The 18,373-nt window shown below is 39.2% G+C and overlaps 1 long non-coding RNA gene across 2 annotated transcripts in view; it reads left to right on the top strand.

The window, feature by feature from the left end:
• LOC136171112 (uncharacterized) overlaps positions 1-18,373 on the top strand; it is a 1,397,893-nt gene that overhangs the window by 908,742 nt on the left and 470,778 nt on the right. The window lies entirely within an intron of this gene.

Below are 18,373 nucleotides of genomic sequence, written 5' to 3'. Positions count from 1 at the left end.
TGATTTTTTTTAATTTGATACTAGAAATAAAGGCAATGAAGTTGAAAATAAACAAGTTGGATTACATCAAAGTAAAATGTCTACACAGCAAAGGAAACCATCAGCAAAATTAAAAGGTAACCTACTGAATGGGAAAAAATATTTGCAAAACATATAGGATCAAGGGTTAGTATTCAAAATATACAAAGAACCAAAACAACTCAAAAAAAAAAAAAGATTTTAAATGGGCAGAAGATCTGAATATTAATTTTTCCAAGGAAGACAGAGAAGGCCAACAGGTACATGAAAAGATGCTCAACATCACAAATCATTAGGAAATGCAAATAATCAAAATCACAATGAAATACCACCTGACAGCTATTAGAGTGAATATTACTAAAAAAGCTAGAAATAACAAATGCTGGTGAGGAAGGATATGGAGAAAGAGAACCCTTGTACACTAATGGCAGTAAAGTAAATTGGTGTAGTCACTATGGAAAACAGTTTAGAGGTTCCTCAAAAATTAAATGTGCTACTATCACATGATACAGCAATTCCACTTCTGGGTATTTACTAAAGAAAACAAAAATACCTAACTAGAAAAGATATATGCACTCCCATGTTCAATGAAGCATTATTTACAAGAGCCAAGATATGGAAACAATCTGTGTTCGTGGATCAATGGATTAAAAATGTGATACACACTTATGTATATATAATGAAATGTTATTTAGACATAAAAAGTGATATCTTGCCATTTTCAACAACATGGGTGGATCTTGTGGGGATTACATTAGGTAAAACAAATCAAACAGAGAAAAACAAATACAATAGAGTTCACTTATATGAGGAATAAAACCAAGCTCATAGAGACAGAGAACAGACAGCTGGTTGCCAGATTAGGGAGTGGGAAGGAGGAGATGGAAGAAATGGGTAAAGTGAGTCAGAAGGTAAAAACTTCCAGTAATAAAAGAAATAATCCATGGAGATGTAATGTACAGCATAGTGATCATCATTAATAATACTGTATTTCATATTTGGAAGTTAAGAGAATAAATATTAAAAATTCTCATAACAAGAAAAAAATGTTGTAACTATATATGGTGACAGATAGTTAACTAGACTTATGATGGATACCATCTAACAGTATATTCAAATATCAAATCATTATGTTCTACATCTGACATTAATTTAATGTTGTATGTAAGTTATGGGGATTTCCTGGCGGCTCAGACTGTAAAGCAGAAGACCCTGTAAAGCAGAAGACTTGGGTTCGATCCCTGGGTTGGGAAGATCCCCTGGAGAAGGAGATGGCCGCCCACTCAGTATTCTTGCCTGGAGAATGCCATGGACAGAGGAGCCGCTCCCCTGTCCATGGGGTCGCAAAAGAGTCAGGCTTGACTTAACAACTAACGCTTCACTTCATAGGTTATATCTCAAATTTTTTTTTGTTTTAGTTTTTAAATGTTGTAGTTTCATAAGATTTTTTTCAAGTGTTTCAGTATAAACCAAAAATTAATAAGAAAAATAAGTAAACATCAAAATTGATCACATCCACATGAGTCAACAAGGGACAAGAAATGAGCAGTTGACAAAGGAAAATTAATGAGGCTTCAAGAGAATGAAATAGACAGAAATACAAATAATAAATTATGTTTCAAAGTAACATTGAGATTTGAAATGGATGCGTATTATACTAGAAAGAATTTTTAAATGCAAAGAAACAGTGACTGCATTCTAATTAAATCATAACAGATGATAGACTTTTTTGACTTTTAAGTACCAAAAGAAACATCTATTTTTACTTTATAATGAATTCATGTACCAAAAAATGTATTCAGAAAAAAATTCATACTGGGATTGAAGTCAAAGAAAGACCTAGTTTAAAATGCAAGACATTCATTGTAGAAAAATATGTCTGCTAAAAAGAACAAAAAGACAAAAAATTTGGAGCTAAAATGAATAAATAAAAAGTGATTAACAAAAATGTTAACAAAAGAATTCATAATTGCCTTTCAAAGTAGTATATATTTGAAATGATCTAGGAAAATGAACTGCTCGTGAAAGAGTAAGGAATTGAAAATATTACCTAAAAAGGAACTATGAAAATAAGTCATTTTTTTCTTGCCTCATAACAAGAAAATTACAGGCAATGTACAATTAAGAGATAACACATCTTTATGTAAGGCCATGAGGGGCAGGAAGAGAAGAGAATACTTTGAATGTGAATCAGTCAGAGAGAAGTGGCACTACTACTTAACAATAGGAAAGAAGTTTGGAATAAGTCTACTGATGTATTTAGAGTTAGCTGATAAATACGGGTTCCTCACCTGTCTGACTGTGATACCCTCTTACAAGTCTTCCATGAGCTTCTCAGGTGGTGCAGTGGTAAAGAATATGCCTGTCAATGCAGGAGGCCCAAGAGATGCAGGTTTGATCCCTGGGTCTGGAAGATCCCCTGGAATAGGAAATGCCTGGAAAATTCCATGGACAGAGGAGCCTACAGTGGACTACAGTCCATAGGGTCACAAAGAGTCAAAAGCAACAGAGGGCATGCACACACACACACACATAAGTCTCCCAACTTACACTCCTGCATCCTCCAATCTAGTTGCAACATGGCAACCACAGAATCCTCTTAAAACCGTTAAGTCAGACCATACCCCTCCTGTGCTCAGAGCTCTTCAATGATGCCCCATGTGCCTCAGCATAAAAAAAGGTTTTATATGATCCTGGAAGGCCCTGCATGATTGGGACACAGTTACCTACCTCTCTGACCCTCTCCTGACTCTCCCCAGGATCACTCTCTGTAGTCACATGGGCAACCTTGGAGTCATGACAACAGATCAATGAGGTGCCTTCCTCAGAGCCTTTGCACAATAAACATTATATCTATTGTCTATCTCTACAACTCTAGAATGCAAGCTTTGAAAGGGTGAACACCATGGTCTCTTTTGTTCACTGATCCATCCCAAGAACATGGTAGAGTCTCTGATACCTAGTAGATGCTTGCTGAGTGAATAAATGAATGATGAAGAGTTAATAAAAATAGATTTCCAAGATATGTTGAATTAATAGGTTTACAAAATAAAGCAAATGCTACACACATTCATCAAAAGTTAATGATTGGGAAAAATGTTTGCACAGTGCTTAGTTGCTCAGTCGGAGCTAACTCTTTTTAACCCCACAGACTGTAGCCCACCAGGCTCCTCTGTCCATGGGGATTCTCCAGGCAAGAATACTAGAGTGGGTTGTCATTCCCTTCTCCAGGGGACCTTCTCCACCCCGGGATCAAATACAGTCTTCTGCATTGCAGGTAGATTCTTCACTGTCTGAGCCACCGGGGGAGCCCATAAACACATAAACAACAAGCAATAATAAAAAGCAACATAAAGCTTACAGCTTCATTTGGTGGAAACATGTCAGACTTTATTTTTGGGGGCTCCAAAATCACTGCAGATGGTGATTGCAGCCATGAAATTAAAAGACACTTGCTCCTTGGAAGGAAAGTTATGACCAACCTAGACAGTATATTGAAAAGCAGAGACATTACTTTGCCAACAAAGGTTCGTCTAGTCAAGGCCATGGTTTCTCCAGTGGTCATGTATGGATGTGAGAGTTGGACTGTGAAGAAAGCTGAGCACTGAAAAATTGATGCATTTGAACAGTGGTGTTGGAGAAGATTCTTGAGAGTCCCTTGGACTGCAAGGAGATCCAACCAGTCCATCCTAAAGGAGATCAGTCCTGGGTGTTCATTGGAAGGACTGATGTTGAAGCTGAAACTCCAATACTTTGGCCACCTCATGCAAAGAGCTGACTCATTGGAAAAGACCCTGATGCTGGGAGGGATTGGGGGCAGGAGGAGAAGGGGATGACAGGGGATAAGATGGCTGGATGGCATCACCGACTCAATGGACATGAGTTTGAGTAAACTCCGGGAGTTTGTGATGGACAGGGAGGCCTGGTATGCTGCGATTCATGGGGTTACAAAGAGTTGGACATGACTGAGTGACTGAACTGAATAACTGACAGCAGAGGACAAAAGACCTTTGAAAGACCTTACATATACTCTTGTCTGGGAATTGCATATAACACTTCCATCACAACTCATTATCTATTAACTAGAAATAATCACGTGGCCCCACCCAACAAAAACAGGGACCAAAAAGTACATTCCTACCATTTATCTGAAGGCAGTAAGCTAGAAACACTTGATGAATTAAGTGTTCATGATTGAGTATCAAACCCAAGTCTCCTGCATTGCAGGTGGATTCTTTACCATCTGAGCTACCAGGGAAGCCCTAAGATATGCTACAGTCACCATAACGAATTTCATTAATGATTTGGACTTGAAGGCATTAATTTGTTACCCACATCTTTCCTTTCTTCCTTCTTCACTTTCTTCCTTTTTCTCTTCCCTCTTCCTCCCTTCAACATATAGTTAGTGAACCCTTCTATGTAGAGCTAATGGTACTGGACTATAAAGACACAACAGTTCATACCAAGGTTCCTGCCCCCACAGAGCTTATAGTCTACCAACAATAAACAGATGAGCAGAATTTTAAAATGTAAATAGTCATGGATTGTGGTAAATGCTATAATGGAGATAAACACTTGATTAAGAATGAGCAGGATAGTCAGGAAAATCTGAAGAGATATTGGAGATGAGATCTGGGGACTCTGAGGCAGCTAGGATTGGAAAGATCCAGCTGAATTCTGAAGAGAATTCCACACATAAGGCACATGATTGAGAAATAATAGAGTCCTGTATGGTCTAAACTGTGAGAGGGAGAAGGAAAGTGATGAGGAATGAAGTTAGAGAAGCATGCAGAGACCAGCCCATGCAGAGCCTTACCCATGCAGTGCCTTGTTGATGAAGGTGATGGGTTTCAATTTTATTCCAAGATCAATGGAAAGTAATCAAAGGGTTTTAGGCAAGGTTAATATGATTTCTTTTATGTTTTTAAAAGATTACATTGAGTTCTAGGAGAAGTATAAAATGGATGGGAGACTATTAGGAAGTCAAATGCAGAAATAGAGTAGGTTTTGATTAATTTTAGAAAATGAAAATGGGAAGAAAGGAAAAGATTCAAACATATTTAATAAGAAGGTCAACAATATTTCCTGTTAGATTAGTTGTGGAGATAAAAGGGCAAACTCAAAGACTGAGGAAACTGACTGAAGAGTGAGGCAATTTACTGAAATGGAAAAGACAGAGAAGAAATAAATCAGAATTGAGGACAGTCAAGAATTCTTTATTTAACACACTAAATTATAAAGGCTTCTCAAATATCCAAGAAGAGATGCCATGTATGCTAGAAGTTTTAATCTTGATTTAACATTTATTGAAGCATCCCAGGTAGTGCTAGTGGTGAAGAAACTGCTTCCCAATGCAGGAGACATAACAGACACAGGTTCAATCCATGGTTGGGAAGATCCCCTGGAGGAGGGCATAGCAATCCACTGCTGTATTCTTGCCTGGAGAATTCCATGGACAAAGGAGCCTGGTGGGCTACAGTCCATGGGGTCGCAAACAGTCAGACCTAATTGAAGCAATTTAGCATGCACACACACACACTTATTATGAGCATTGGATGCATTATATGTATATGGATGCATCTAATGTATATAGCATGGTCATAATTTTAAGTCATATTGTGTCATATATACATTTCACATATATATGTTTATTTATGAATGTACTTATTGTCTTAAAAAAATTACATAAAATGCACCCGCTTTGTCTACAACTACTTTGGTTTTCAGTTTGAATCCTCTGCATCTGAGTAAGAAAAATTTTAACTGTCCAATTCCATTTAAATTTAATCCAATCCAAAGTCTTTAAAAGCATAATGTTTCTTTCTATAGTATCTGGTCTCCTCAATTTTGCCTCTCCCCTAGAGATGGTGTCCTTTCAGGCAGGGGTACGTGGGGGCAACTCCTACAACCTCAACAGGGGTCTCAAGTATCATGTCCCCTGCCTCTCCTGGTTTCAGTGGAATTTCTTTATCCAGCAGGATGTTGCTGAACGCTCTCCAGCCCAATGTTCAATTTCTTGAGGTCAGCTTATCCTATATAGCCTCAAAGACAAAAAGGAAGCCTAAAGCTCCAGGCCTTCCTCCTCCTGAGCTTGGTTCATTCTCAGGTTGGGATATGACCGCCCACGTGTTTGCTTCCTCCCAGGCCCTCAGGTGCAGAGTAGAGGCTGAAAGTGAACGTCTCCACTCTGGGTGTTCCTTTCACTTAAAGAATGCCCAGCTCCAGATGGGAGCCACAACCCAGAGAGGGAAAAGTGTGGAGAGACATCCTCTCTCTTCACTCTCATACTCTTCTCTTCTTCCCATAATTATCCTCCATCTGAAAGTGGTGAATTTTACCCTAGAGAGGACCTGGCTGCTGTCACAGGTAGAACGGGTAAGATCTCTCCATCACTGGTGAACTGCTAAGCCAAATCCTCCAAGCTTATAAGGCTGTCATCTTACTACATGATCCAAATGTATAAGTCAGAATCAGAATTTATTAATATATTCTATTTGTATTCCTCATATAATAAATTTTAGATTTATCCTGCACAGATAGAAACTTTCTTAAGACCAAGATAAAAGTCATGAGTTCAGAAAAGCCAAAAAGAAAATTATTTATTTTAAAAATTACTCAAAATACATTTATTATCTAATTTAACCAACTCTCACATCAAACTTATAAGATCAGTGTTTTTATTAATCCTATTTTAGAAAGGAGATGAATGATATGAAGTTTCTATCACACAAGTTATGAAATGACTTTATTGGGATTTCAACCAATTCTGTCTACCAAGTTCCTGCTAAAATGCCTTTTCTCGAAATTTTTGTGGTTAATCCTTACTAAGAGAAGAAAATGAAAGTCAATGATTCCAACACAATATGTAATACAGATGAACATAGATTGATTTAAAATCTATACCCTAACAAGAGCCCCAATGCTAAATAATCTGAAATGGATTCAAGTCATGTATTGGTTAGGAATGATGAGAACATATTTGCTGAGAGAAAGCTAGCATTATTCTGGGCATGTGCTGAAGGGTTACGATCAATCCAAAAATCTGAGTAGCTTAATATAAAGAGGTTATTTTTTGTCCACATTACATCTCCCAGTATGAGTTGGCCAACCTTCTGCACCACACTCATTCAGAGACCCAGGCCAGCGGAGCTGCCGCCATATTGTAGCTGCGCCAGCCTGAGCATGCAGCCTCCTCAGGGGTTCTGTTAGGGGGAAAGGGGAAACGAGCCACTTGCAAAGGCGTTTCAAATAATACAGTTACACCCATTAGTATTTCGCTGGTCAGAACTAGTCCTTCGGACCCATCTATTTGCGAGGTGAGGAGGAATGCAGGAGAGCAAATGGAGTGTTTGAGCTGCTCTGCCACGGCCCCCTGAACATAATCCACACATCCAGCCTCCTGGCCCCTCCTGACTTCAGCTCTTTCATTTCCAAGGTTGCTTTTAAATTCAGGGTGAATATTATTGTCCTTGTTTTAGAGACTGCTTTACACATCATGGTCAAGGAAGAATACTGCAAAATCTTTACAAATCTTTATTAAAGGCTAAATTACAGTTCTAAGATCATTGTAGGTAATATCGTGTGAGTGTTTTATAATGAAGCAGTGTTTATGGAATGAGAGAACATCTATTCTTGTACCTGTCAGTAATAAGGCACCACACAAGTAGAATACTGGAGTCTGCTGGTTGCATGGTTTCTATCCCCACAGCTTGCCCTTAACTTTGGCCTTACTTCTGGTTTAAACACCCAAGAGTGACTTCAGTTAAACATCTGAATGTGTTTCAGCCGGCTTTTCAACTACAACTGATTGGGTTCCGTGTACAAAATTCTTTATTACATTATGAGTCTCGAATAACAGTAGTTTGAGAATTTGAATATTAACACATAAACCTGAAAAAAGTTACTTCAGAAGTTGAGGTCTTTAGGAAATGTAAGGAAGTAGCACCACCTGGTGGGTAAGAATGACAGGAGACTAGAGATTTGTTAGGAAGAAATTGTAATTGCTATAAATATAATCATGTTCCCAAATAAAAGCCTTTGGAGAGCTTTGGAATTGAAACCTGAGGAATGAAATTCTCTTCTTAGAAAACAGGGACAAATAGAGGGTGTATGAATTAAAAAAAAAAAAATTCTCACCTTTTCATCTCTGATTGAGGGCTACTCAACAGGACCTGGGGAAACCCAGATCAATGAAAGGGGCCTATGGTAATGATGAGAGGGTGGTTTACAGCTAATCCGACACTATTATCACCAAAGAGCTGAGTGTCTTGGAAAGTTGAGAAAAGTTTACAAGTGCTAGACTAAGGCACTGAGCACGGGCTCCGACTCATCTAGTACCTGAGTCAATAGGAGGTCCGTCTTCACGTCTGTTTATTGGTCAGTATCGGAAATTAATGGTGACATTTTTTTTGACAAAAGTTTTCAATTTTCAAGTATCTGTGCCCCATTTATTTAGCTGACATTTTCTCACAGTGTGAAGATTGCTTTGTTAACCTGAAACAAACATTTCTGCCAGATATTTCTCCAGCAAAGATAGATTTGTTTGGGATCAGTAAAGAATCCCAATTCAGGGTCTGCAATCAGATCAAGCCAATAGAGGGGGAAAGGACATTGGGAGGGGCTCTATTAACAAAGAGTCCATGACTCTTCATTGACTGAGTCCTTGCCAGGAAAGAAGAGGGGTCTTCTCTTATTGGGGTCCAAGTTGAAATGGCTCCCACCGTAGTACAATACCATGACTCTCCCTGGTAATTATTGTACATTCTATTAATTCTATTTCTGATTAATCCAGTCAAGCTGATAATCAAGTAGACTACATTAATAGTAAGCTCTCAAGTCCTGAGGAGCTCTATTTTAAAAATAATGACCAAGAGATCCATGGATCTCAGATTTTATCACTGTAAAATCAGTTTGCTTGGCATAAAGATAAAATATGCTTTATAGTCATCTGTCTAGCAAATACATCAAATTGTTCTTAGCAAAGAATACAGAAAGGGACTTATATTTCCTGAGAGCTTACTGTGTTGCACATACTAGTTGCTATAAGGAATATTTTGGACCAGGTCCAGTTTCAGCATAGCATAAGGTCCTCTATGTGTGCCTGATAGCAAAACTTCTTCTCACAAAATGTCCCAGGGGGGTTGTGACCATCACAGAATGTTCTTAAGGACTGATACAGATGCCCTGACACACATCTTGTTTTGCATGGGTCCAGGATATCTGTAGGTGAGAACTTAAACCTGGTCTTCGTTTGGGCATCCAAACGAGTCTGGGGGACTGGGATTCCTTGAAGAAGGTTGGCCTGGAGAAAGGGACCTCAGAAGCTATAAAAAGATATGGAAGAGCCACTCTAAGCTGGTAACTTGTCTGAATGTCAAAGGGAGGCATGGTTGTGGCAGCAGGAGGTTGTACATGACCTTCCCTGACATTGCTCCTCGTCAAGTGAGAGTGTGCTATGGCTGGGACCTACCTGAAGACCTGGTTCAAGGGAACTTACTTGAAATATCTTTCAGCATGAGACCCAACAGGAATTTTTCTACTGTTCAGAGAAGGAAACATGAGAGCGGCAACCTGGGACTAAACACAGAGGACGTGAGAACAAAGTGACTGCAGGCAAACCTTACCCACAGGGCCCCCATACAAAATTAAGTTAATGGGAAGAGCTGTCACCAAAAATCTGACTTTCTTATTAGTTTAACAGCTGTAGACTCAGAGCCTTGAGATTTGGGAAATTATCAGAAATGTGAAATACTTATCTGTATTATCAGCTGAAGTCTAAGGCTATAGATTATTTGCATTTAACCAATACAATTAATTTTACAGAAAAAAAATTTGAGGCTGGATGAAATAAGTCATCTAAGCACACAACTGCACTCATCTCACATGCTAGTAAAGAAATGCTCAAAATTCTCTAACCAGGCTTCAGCAATATGTGAACCACAAACTTTCAGATGTTCAAGCTGGTTTTAGAAAAGGCAGAAGAACCAGAGATTAAATTGCAAAACATCCGTTGGATCATCGAAAAAGCAAGAGAGTTCCAGAAAAACAGCTGTTTCTGCTTTATTGACTATGCCAAAACCTTTTACTGTGTGGATCACAATAAACTGTGGAAAATTCTGAAAGAGATGGGACTACCAGACCACCTGACCTGCCTCTTGAGAAACCTGTATGCAGGTCAGGAAGCAGCAGTTAAAACTGGACATTGAACAACAGACTGGTTCCAAATAGGAAAAGGAATACGTCAAGACTATATACTGTCACCCTGCTTGTTTAACTTATATGCAGAGTACATCATGAGAAACACTGGGCTGGAAGACACGCAAGCTGGAATCAAGATTGCCAGGAGAAATATCAATAACCTCAGATATGCAGATGACACCACCCTTATAGCAGAAAGTGAAGAGGAACTGAAAAGCCTCTTGAGGAAAGCGAAAGAGGAGAATGAAAAAGTTGGCTTAAAGCTCAACATTCAGAAAACTAAGATCATGGCATCTGGTCCCATCACTTCATGGGAAATAGATGGGGAAACAGTGGAAACAGTAGTTGACTTTATTTTGGGGGGCTCCAAAAGCACTGCAGATGGTGATTGCAGCCATGAAATTAAAAGACGCTTACTCCTTGGAAGGAAAGTTATGACCAACCTAGATAGCATATTAAAAAGCAGAGACATTACATTGCCAACAAAAGTCTGTCTAGTCAAGGCCATGGTTTTTCCAGTGGTCATGTATGGATATGAGAGTTGGACTGTGAAGAAAGCTGAGCACCGAAGAATTGATACTTTTGGACTGTGGTGTTGGAGAAGACTCTTGAGAGTCCCTTGGACTGCAAGGAGATTCAACCAGTCCATCCTAAAGGAGATCAGTCCTGGGTGTTCATTGGAAGGACTGATGATGAAGCTGAAACTCCAATACTTTGGCCACCTCATGCGAAGAGTTGACTCATTGGAAAAGACCCTGATGCTGGGAGGGATTGGGGGCAGGAGGAGAAGGGGATGACAGAGGATGAGAGGGCTGGATGGCATCACTGACTCGATGGACATGAGTTTGAGTAAGCTCTGGGAGTCGGTGATGGACAAGGAGGCCTGGCATGCTGCGATTCACAGGGTTGCGAAGAGTCGGACATGACTGAGCGACTGAACTGAACTGAAGTGCACAGAGGTATTAAGCAGCAGAGCCAGGATCAACACCTGAGCCGTGTGACTGCAAAAACCAGGATCGTTCCTTGTATCCTTTGCTTCATGAGATACAGAAGTTTCGGTGGAGCATAATCAACATGCATTATAGTCTTCCAAATAACACTAACAGAAAGCAACGTATGTTGAGCAACTATTCAATGCCTGTGCATCAATGTGATTACTGAAAAATTAACCTATTGACTTCATTGACTTTTCACCAAAGAACAATGCCAAGGCTATATACCTCTGAAATTCAGATTTCTTTTAGCCTCAGAGTGAGAGTATAGGACTCTATTTCAAAGTCCTCAGCCAAAATAGGGATTAAACTAGGCTGTCGCAAAGGAGATGAAAATTGAGGCTTTGGGAGAGTGGCTTAACCCTGGAGGTGGTTCTTGAAACCTGGGGAGGATTGTAGTTTTCTTCAAGTGCCTAGACTCAGCATTCTAGAGACAACAAGCCCTTATATGAGAATGGATGTTTGAATACCTGTGAGAATTATCTTTAAATGTTGCATTCTGAGTACCTCAAGTAAGACATTTTTGACTATAAAGTCAGCAGAAAGGAATACTTGCAAGTATAAGTATACATTGGTCAGCTCACACAAGGAGGCCCTCTTCAGTTTATAGCATAGAAGCAGTGCCCAACTATTGTGGAGCACTTAAACGACTGAGCTGCCATCCATTTCTTTGAAGGTTGTACCCCAATATATAGCAAGCAGATGGAGCCAATGGGGAAAATAGTCATCCCTGTTGACCCAGAGCCAGGCTCTTCCCCATTTTCCTAGGAATATGTAAACCCCAGGGATTTTGTAAGCTTCAGTGAAGATAACCTCATCTAATCACTTAAATTGGATTCAGTAAGTTGATCTTGATAAATAGTGATTTGGAGAAGGCTTTATTTACAAAAGGGCTTCCCTGGTGGCTCAGAGGTTAAAGCATCTGCCTGCAATGCGGGTTTGATCCCTGGGTCTGGAAGATCCCCTGGAGAAGGAAATGGCAACCCACTCCAGTATTCTTGCCTGGAGAATCCCATGGACAGAGGTTCCTGGTGGGCTACAGTCCACCGGGTCGCAAAGAGTCGGACACGAATGAGCGACTTGACTTTAAGTTTATTTTCAAAAAGAGAACCATGACATCTCTTGCACCTTGATTGTTATGGAACTAGTCATATCCACTATACATATGGTAGGCTTCCCAGGTAGCACTAGCGGTAAAGAACCTTTGTGCCAATGCAGGAGATGAAAGAGATGTGGGTTTGATCTCTGGTCCTGGAAGATCATTGGAAGGACTGATGCTGAAGCTGAAGCTCCAATCCTTTGGCCACTTGATGCGAAGAACTGACTCATTGAAAAGACCCTGATGCTGGGAAAGATTGAAGGCAGGAGGAGAAAGGGACAACAGAGGATGAGATGGTTGGATGGCATCACCGACTCAATGGACATGAGTTTGAGCAAGCTCTGGGACTTGGTGATGGACAGGGAAGCTTGGTGAGCTATAGTCCACGGGTCACAAGGAGTCAGACATGAGTGAGCGACTGAACTGAGTTGATACATATAGTAACTCACTTTCTATTCACACAACATATTCTTAAGGTTCTAGTATCCTCCTCCTTTTTAAAGATCAACTAGACTTTAAAGAAGTTGAGCAACTTGCCCTTGTTCACACAACACTTGAGCCTTTCTTAATATAGGTAATTTAGACTTTTTTTTTTACTTGCCAGCCTAATAAAAGGCACTGCAATACAGCTTCTTCCACATGCCTTGAAAATTTTATTCAAGGAATCTGTCACCACAAGCTGTATAAACAAATGGTTATCCAGTATTGATAGGATTTGTAACAGAATTAATTCTTTAAAAATATTTATTGATAGTCAATTATATATAGGGCATAACAGGGTTATCTGTAATAAGGCAAGTCTTAGAATTTAGTTGGAGATAGAATACATATCAATAAAAGTACAGTTAACTAAGTGTCAGAAGAGTGTTACAGATAATGTGTACTACAGGAATTTGAATTGGAAAAGTAGTAGATGGTGCAATGAAAAGATTAGATGAGTCATAAGATATCAGTTCCTTTCTGACACCAACTGTGCCACTTTTAGCTCCTTAACCTTCAAGATTCTGAATTTCTCTGAGCCTCAGATTTGTCATTTAGAAATTGTTGATAGCAATATGTTCCATGATTTCCTCACCGGGTTTTTTAACATTATAGGTGAAAAAATGTTTACAAAACTATGATGAACTATACAAAGATACTCTTTCTCTTTTTATTACTGACAGGTTTTTATGATTCATGGTAACGATTCATATGAAGATACTTTCATGTGTCAACTTGGCTATAATGCCCAGTTGTTTCATCAAATATCAGTCTAAATGTTGCTATGTATTCTTTTGTTTACATTTTTTACGTTATTATTTAAATTAGTAGACTTTAAATAAACCAGATTACCCTGCATAATGTTGCCGGGCTTCATCCAATCAGTAGAGAGCTCAAGAGAAAAACTGAAGTTCCCTGAAAAAAGAAGGAATTTTGCTTCTAGGCTGACTTCAGACTCAAGGCTACAACATCAACTCCTGCTGAAATATCCAGCTTGTTGGCCAGCCCTCTAAATATCAGACTTGCCACCCCCTACAATCATATGAGACAACTCTTAAAGAAGCTGTCTCCCAAATCAATATGAAATGTATATATATATATACACACACACATATATAAATGTATATGTATATATGTGTGTGAGTATATGTAAATAAACAGTCTTCCCTTGGTGTCCATGGGGGATTGGTTCCAGAAGCTGCCATCGATACCAAATCCATGGATACTCAAGTCCCTTAAATAAAATGACATAGTATTAATACAATGAATACCATTGGTGCTTCTTATCTGCAGATATGGAGAACTCACCATATGAGTATATACACATCATTGAATATGTACACATGCACACACACACATCCTATTGGTTCTGCTTCTCTTGAGAATACTGACTAATAACTGTTCTGAATGAAGAACTTACTTTGACAAGAAAAACGTGTAAAGCAATCAAGGAAAACTCAGAAAATACTATTTTATTCTTAACATATTTTCTGTTGGTTGATTTTTAAATATATATGAAATAGTAATTAAAGAGTATATGTCATGATAATACCTTTCATTATTTAATGAAATATTGACACACATTTAATATATCCAAGTAGGAAGTATGATGAAATACAAATGTTTGCTACTGGGGGAGCTGATTCGCCTGTTGTGGCCTGAATGTGTGCCTTTGCTCAAGGCACTCCTTGCATTTGAAATACCTTCCCTCCTAGTTATCCTTTGTGTAAATAGTATGCAACCCATTTTTCTAAGGCACAGTTGAATGACTCCTCTAAGGGGAAATGCCCAAATCCTCTAGCTGAAACTTGTCACTACCTCTTTTACTCTGTTCCTCTTACAGTATTCATCACTTTATGTTCTGAAGTACAGTTATTTTTGTTTGTGTTTTTTCCATCTCTGTAAATAGCAATTTTCTTGAGGACAGTAGTCACTGATAAATCATAGTTTTCATCAGGGCCTGCAGCAGCTCCTTGCCTAAGATATCTTGATTAATACGTACTGCAGAAATAAACCTTTGTGGGTTATTTTGGTCTCTCGATAAGCTCTTTTCTCTAATTTGTCTATAGCAAGTGCCATAAGGAGTTTCTATCAGAGTGACTGTGATCACTCACATGTGGCAGAGCTCCGGTGGTATTTATTTATTAGGTAGTGAAAGAATGAAAAGCAGCATCATGGGGCTTTAGCTGCAAGGTTGAAAATTAACTTAAAATGACATTTTAAATGAGGGAATTTTATGAACAGACGTAGCTGAAATCACACAGGCTTTGAAGTGAACTCTGGTGACTTCACAGTAACCAAGGTACTTCCTTGTTCTCCCATGAAATGTTTTTGATATTTATCAGTGATGTAAACTCACTGCTAAATATGTAACAAAAGCAAACCACAAGTATCCATGTACACATCAAATATTTCACTTTCAAAGATATTTCTGTGTCCTCAATGAACAGTGTGTACTTTCTATCTGAATTCAGAACACTTTATTAACTTTTCTCATTGTTGTCGCTCAATCACTCTTTAGACCCCATGAGCTGCAGCACACCAGGCTTCCCTGTCCTTCACTATCCCCTGGAGTTTGCTCAAACTCATGTCCATTGAGTCTATGGAGCCAACTCAATGTCCATCCAACCATCTCATGTCCATGAGCCATCCAACCATCTTATTCTCTGCTGCCTCCTTCTCCTCCTGCCCTCAGTCTTTCCAAGCATCAGGGTCTTTTCCAATGAGTCTGGTCTTTTCTAATGAGCTGAATCTCTGCATCAGGTGGCCAAAGTATTATAGCTCAGCATCAGTCCTTCCAATGAATTTGTTGTTTTTCAGTGGCTAAGCTGTGTCTGATTTTTCATGACCCCATGGACTTCAGCACTGCAGGTTTCCCTGAACTTCACTATTTCCTGGAGTTTGCTCAGATTCATGTCCATTGAATCAGTGATGCTATCTAACCATCTCATCTTCTGCTGCTCCATTCTTATTTTGCTTTTGATCTTTCCCAGCATCAGGGTCTTTTCCAATGAGTCAGCTCTTTGCATCAGGGGGTCAAAGTATATGAGCTTCAGCATCAGTCCTTCCAATGAATTTGTTGTTGTTCAGTCTCTCGGTCATGTCTGACTCTTTGTGACCCCATGGACTGCACCACGCCAGGCTTCCCTGTCCTTCACTGTCTCCCAGAGTTGGCTCAAACTCATGTCCATTGAGTAGATGATGCTGTCCAACTATCTCATCCTCTGTTGTCCCCTTCTCCTCCTGCCCTCAATCTTTCCCAGCATCAGGGTCTTTTCCAATGAGTCAGTTTTTCACATCAGGTGACCAAAGTATTGGAGCTTCAGTTTCAGCATCAGTTCTTCCAATGAATATTCAGTGTTGATTTCTTCTAGGATTGACTTGTCTGATCTCTTTGCAGTCCAAGAGACTCTCAAGAGTCTTCCCCAGCATCACAGGTCGAAAGCATCAATTCTCCGGCACTCAAACTTCTTTATAGTCCAATTATCACATCCATACAGGACTACTGGAAAAACCATAGCTTAGACTATATGGACTTTTGTCAGCAAAGTGATGTCTCTGCTTTTTAATTCGCTGTCTAGGTTGGCCATAGCTTTTCTTCCAAAGAACAAGCATCTTTTAATTTCATGGCTACAATCACTGTTTGCTGTGGTTTTGAAGCCCAAGAAAATAAGGTCTGTCACTGTTTCCATATTTTCCCCTAATTATTTGCCATAAAGTGATGGGACCAAATGCCATTATTTTAGTTTTTTGAATATTGAGTTTTAAGCCAGGTTTTTCACTCTCCTCTTTCACCCTCACCAAGAGGATCTTTAGTTCCTCTTTGCTTTCTGCCATAAGGGTGGTGTTATCTGCATATCTGAAGTTACTGATATTTCTCCCCACAATCTTGATTCCAGTCACTTGTGATTCATCGAGCCCAGTGTTTCACATGATGTACTCTGCATATAAGTTAAATAAGCAAGATGACAATATACAGTTTTGACATACTCCTTTCTTAATTTTGAATCGGTCTGTTGTTCCATGTCCGATCCTCACTGTTGCTTCTTGACCTGCATTCAAGTTTCTCAGGAGACAGGTCAGGCGGTCTGGTATTCCCACCTCTTTAAGAATTTTGCACAGATTGTTGTGATCCACCGAGTCAGAGGCTTTAACATAATTAATGAAGCAGTAGTAGATGTTTTTCTGGAATTCCCTTGCTTTCAGAACAGAATATAAGCTATTAGAAATCCAAATGTAGTAGAACTTTACAGTTAAGAACTGTAGGATTAGAAGTTGGAGAGTAGGAAACCCAACAATGTATTTGTTGAAGAAAGAATGCTGCTGCTGCTTAGTTGCTTCAATCATGTCCAACTCTGTGCAACCCCATGGACTGTAGCCAGCCAGGCTCCTCTGTCCATGGGATTCTCCAGGCAAGATTACTGGAGTGGGTTACCAGGCCTCCCGCCTCCAGAGGATCTTCCCAACCCAGGGACTGAACCCAGAGCTCCTGCATTGCAGGCAAATTCTTTACCACTGAGCCACCACGGAAGCCCTGAAGAGAGAATATGCATTATAATAAAATAACAACAACAGGCAAATGAGAGAAACATCAGGAACTGGCCTTGGAAAGCGTATCTTTGGAAGGAAGTAAAGACAGCTTTAGGAAGAGTAAAGTGATAAAAAATGAAACCTGACCTAACAAAAGAGAGTGATAGAACATATCCAGAAAATAAAACTCCTTGTGACCATGCTTTGCTTCCTATTCCTTGGTATGAAATAGTTTTAGCCATAGCCTTGGCTTCAACTATCTTAATTGAAGTTCTTTCTCCAATGAATGATTACATTTTAAAACCTTCACTGGCATAAATCCATAACATATTATAGCCCCAACAATTGTATATTGTTAATTTCTCTCTTTACTTACAGGCTTGGTCTCTCTTTCCTATTCCTGCCCAACTAGCTTAGAAAACAAGATTGTTCTATATAAGCAATATCACCGCTTGATTATCCTCTTTCTTCATTCTCAGTGTAACAATTCATTTTCTTTATCACTTGTAGCTTTGTTAATTCAAAAGAAATAAAGACAAGAGCTTCCAGACAAATGTATGTTCATTTTTCCATGAGAAATTTACAAGTTGTCTGGTTAACATATACTTTGAATGGTAAATAAAATGTTCAAAATGATCAGCTTCTGTCTTTAATGTTGCATTTTTGCAGTGGAAGTGTATTCTATTATACTATTATTGCATGCATTTCTGTCAATCACAGTCATTGCCACCTTCAAAATAAACTTGTTTTCTTTGCTTATGAGATGATTATGTATCAGGAGTGTCAAGAAAGGCAAGTAAGATGGGACAGGGAGCTGGTACCTGGCAAAAGTTCTCCCAATGAAAATGGGAGAATTTTGAAGGAACTTACCTGGCTGTAGAGGGAAGCTTTAGCATTGATATCCTGATGGATCAGAACAGAAGTCTCAGCAGGGATTTAAAAATTTTGCATTGGGGAAAAAAAAATTGCATTGGGAAAGCCAAGATTATTTAGAAGAAAAGGAGATAGAGAACTACAACAACATAAAGTGCTTTCTTAGAACTCTGAAGTCTTATTT

This window comes from Muntiacus reevesi, chromosome 6, assembly GCF_963930625.1.
Source record: "Muntiacus reevesi chromosome 6, mMunRee1.1, whole genome shotgun sequence".
NCBI classification, from domain to species: domain Eukaryota; kingdom Metazoa; phylum Chordata; class Mammalia; order Artiodactyla; family Cervidae; genus Muntiacus; species Muntiacus reevesi.
The sequence above is the reverse complement of the archived record's forward strand: the minus strand, read 5'-3'. Positions and strand labels throughout refer to the sequence as shown.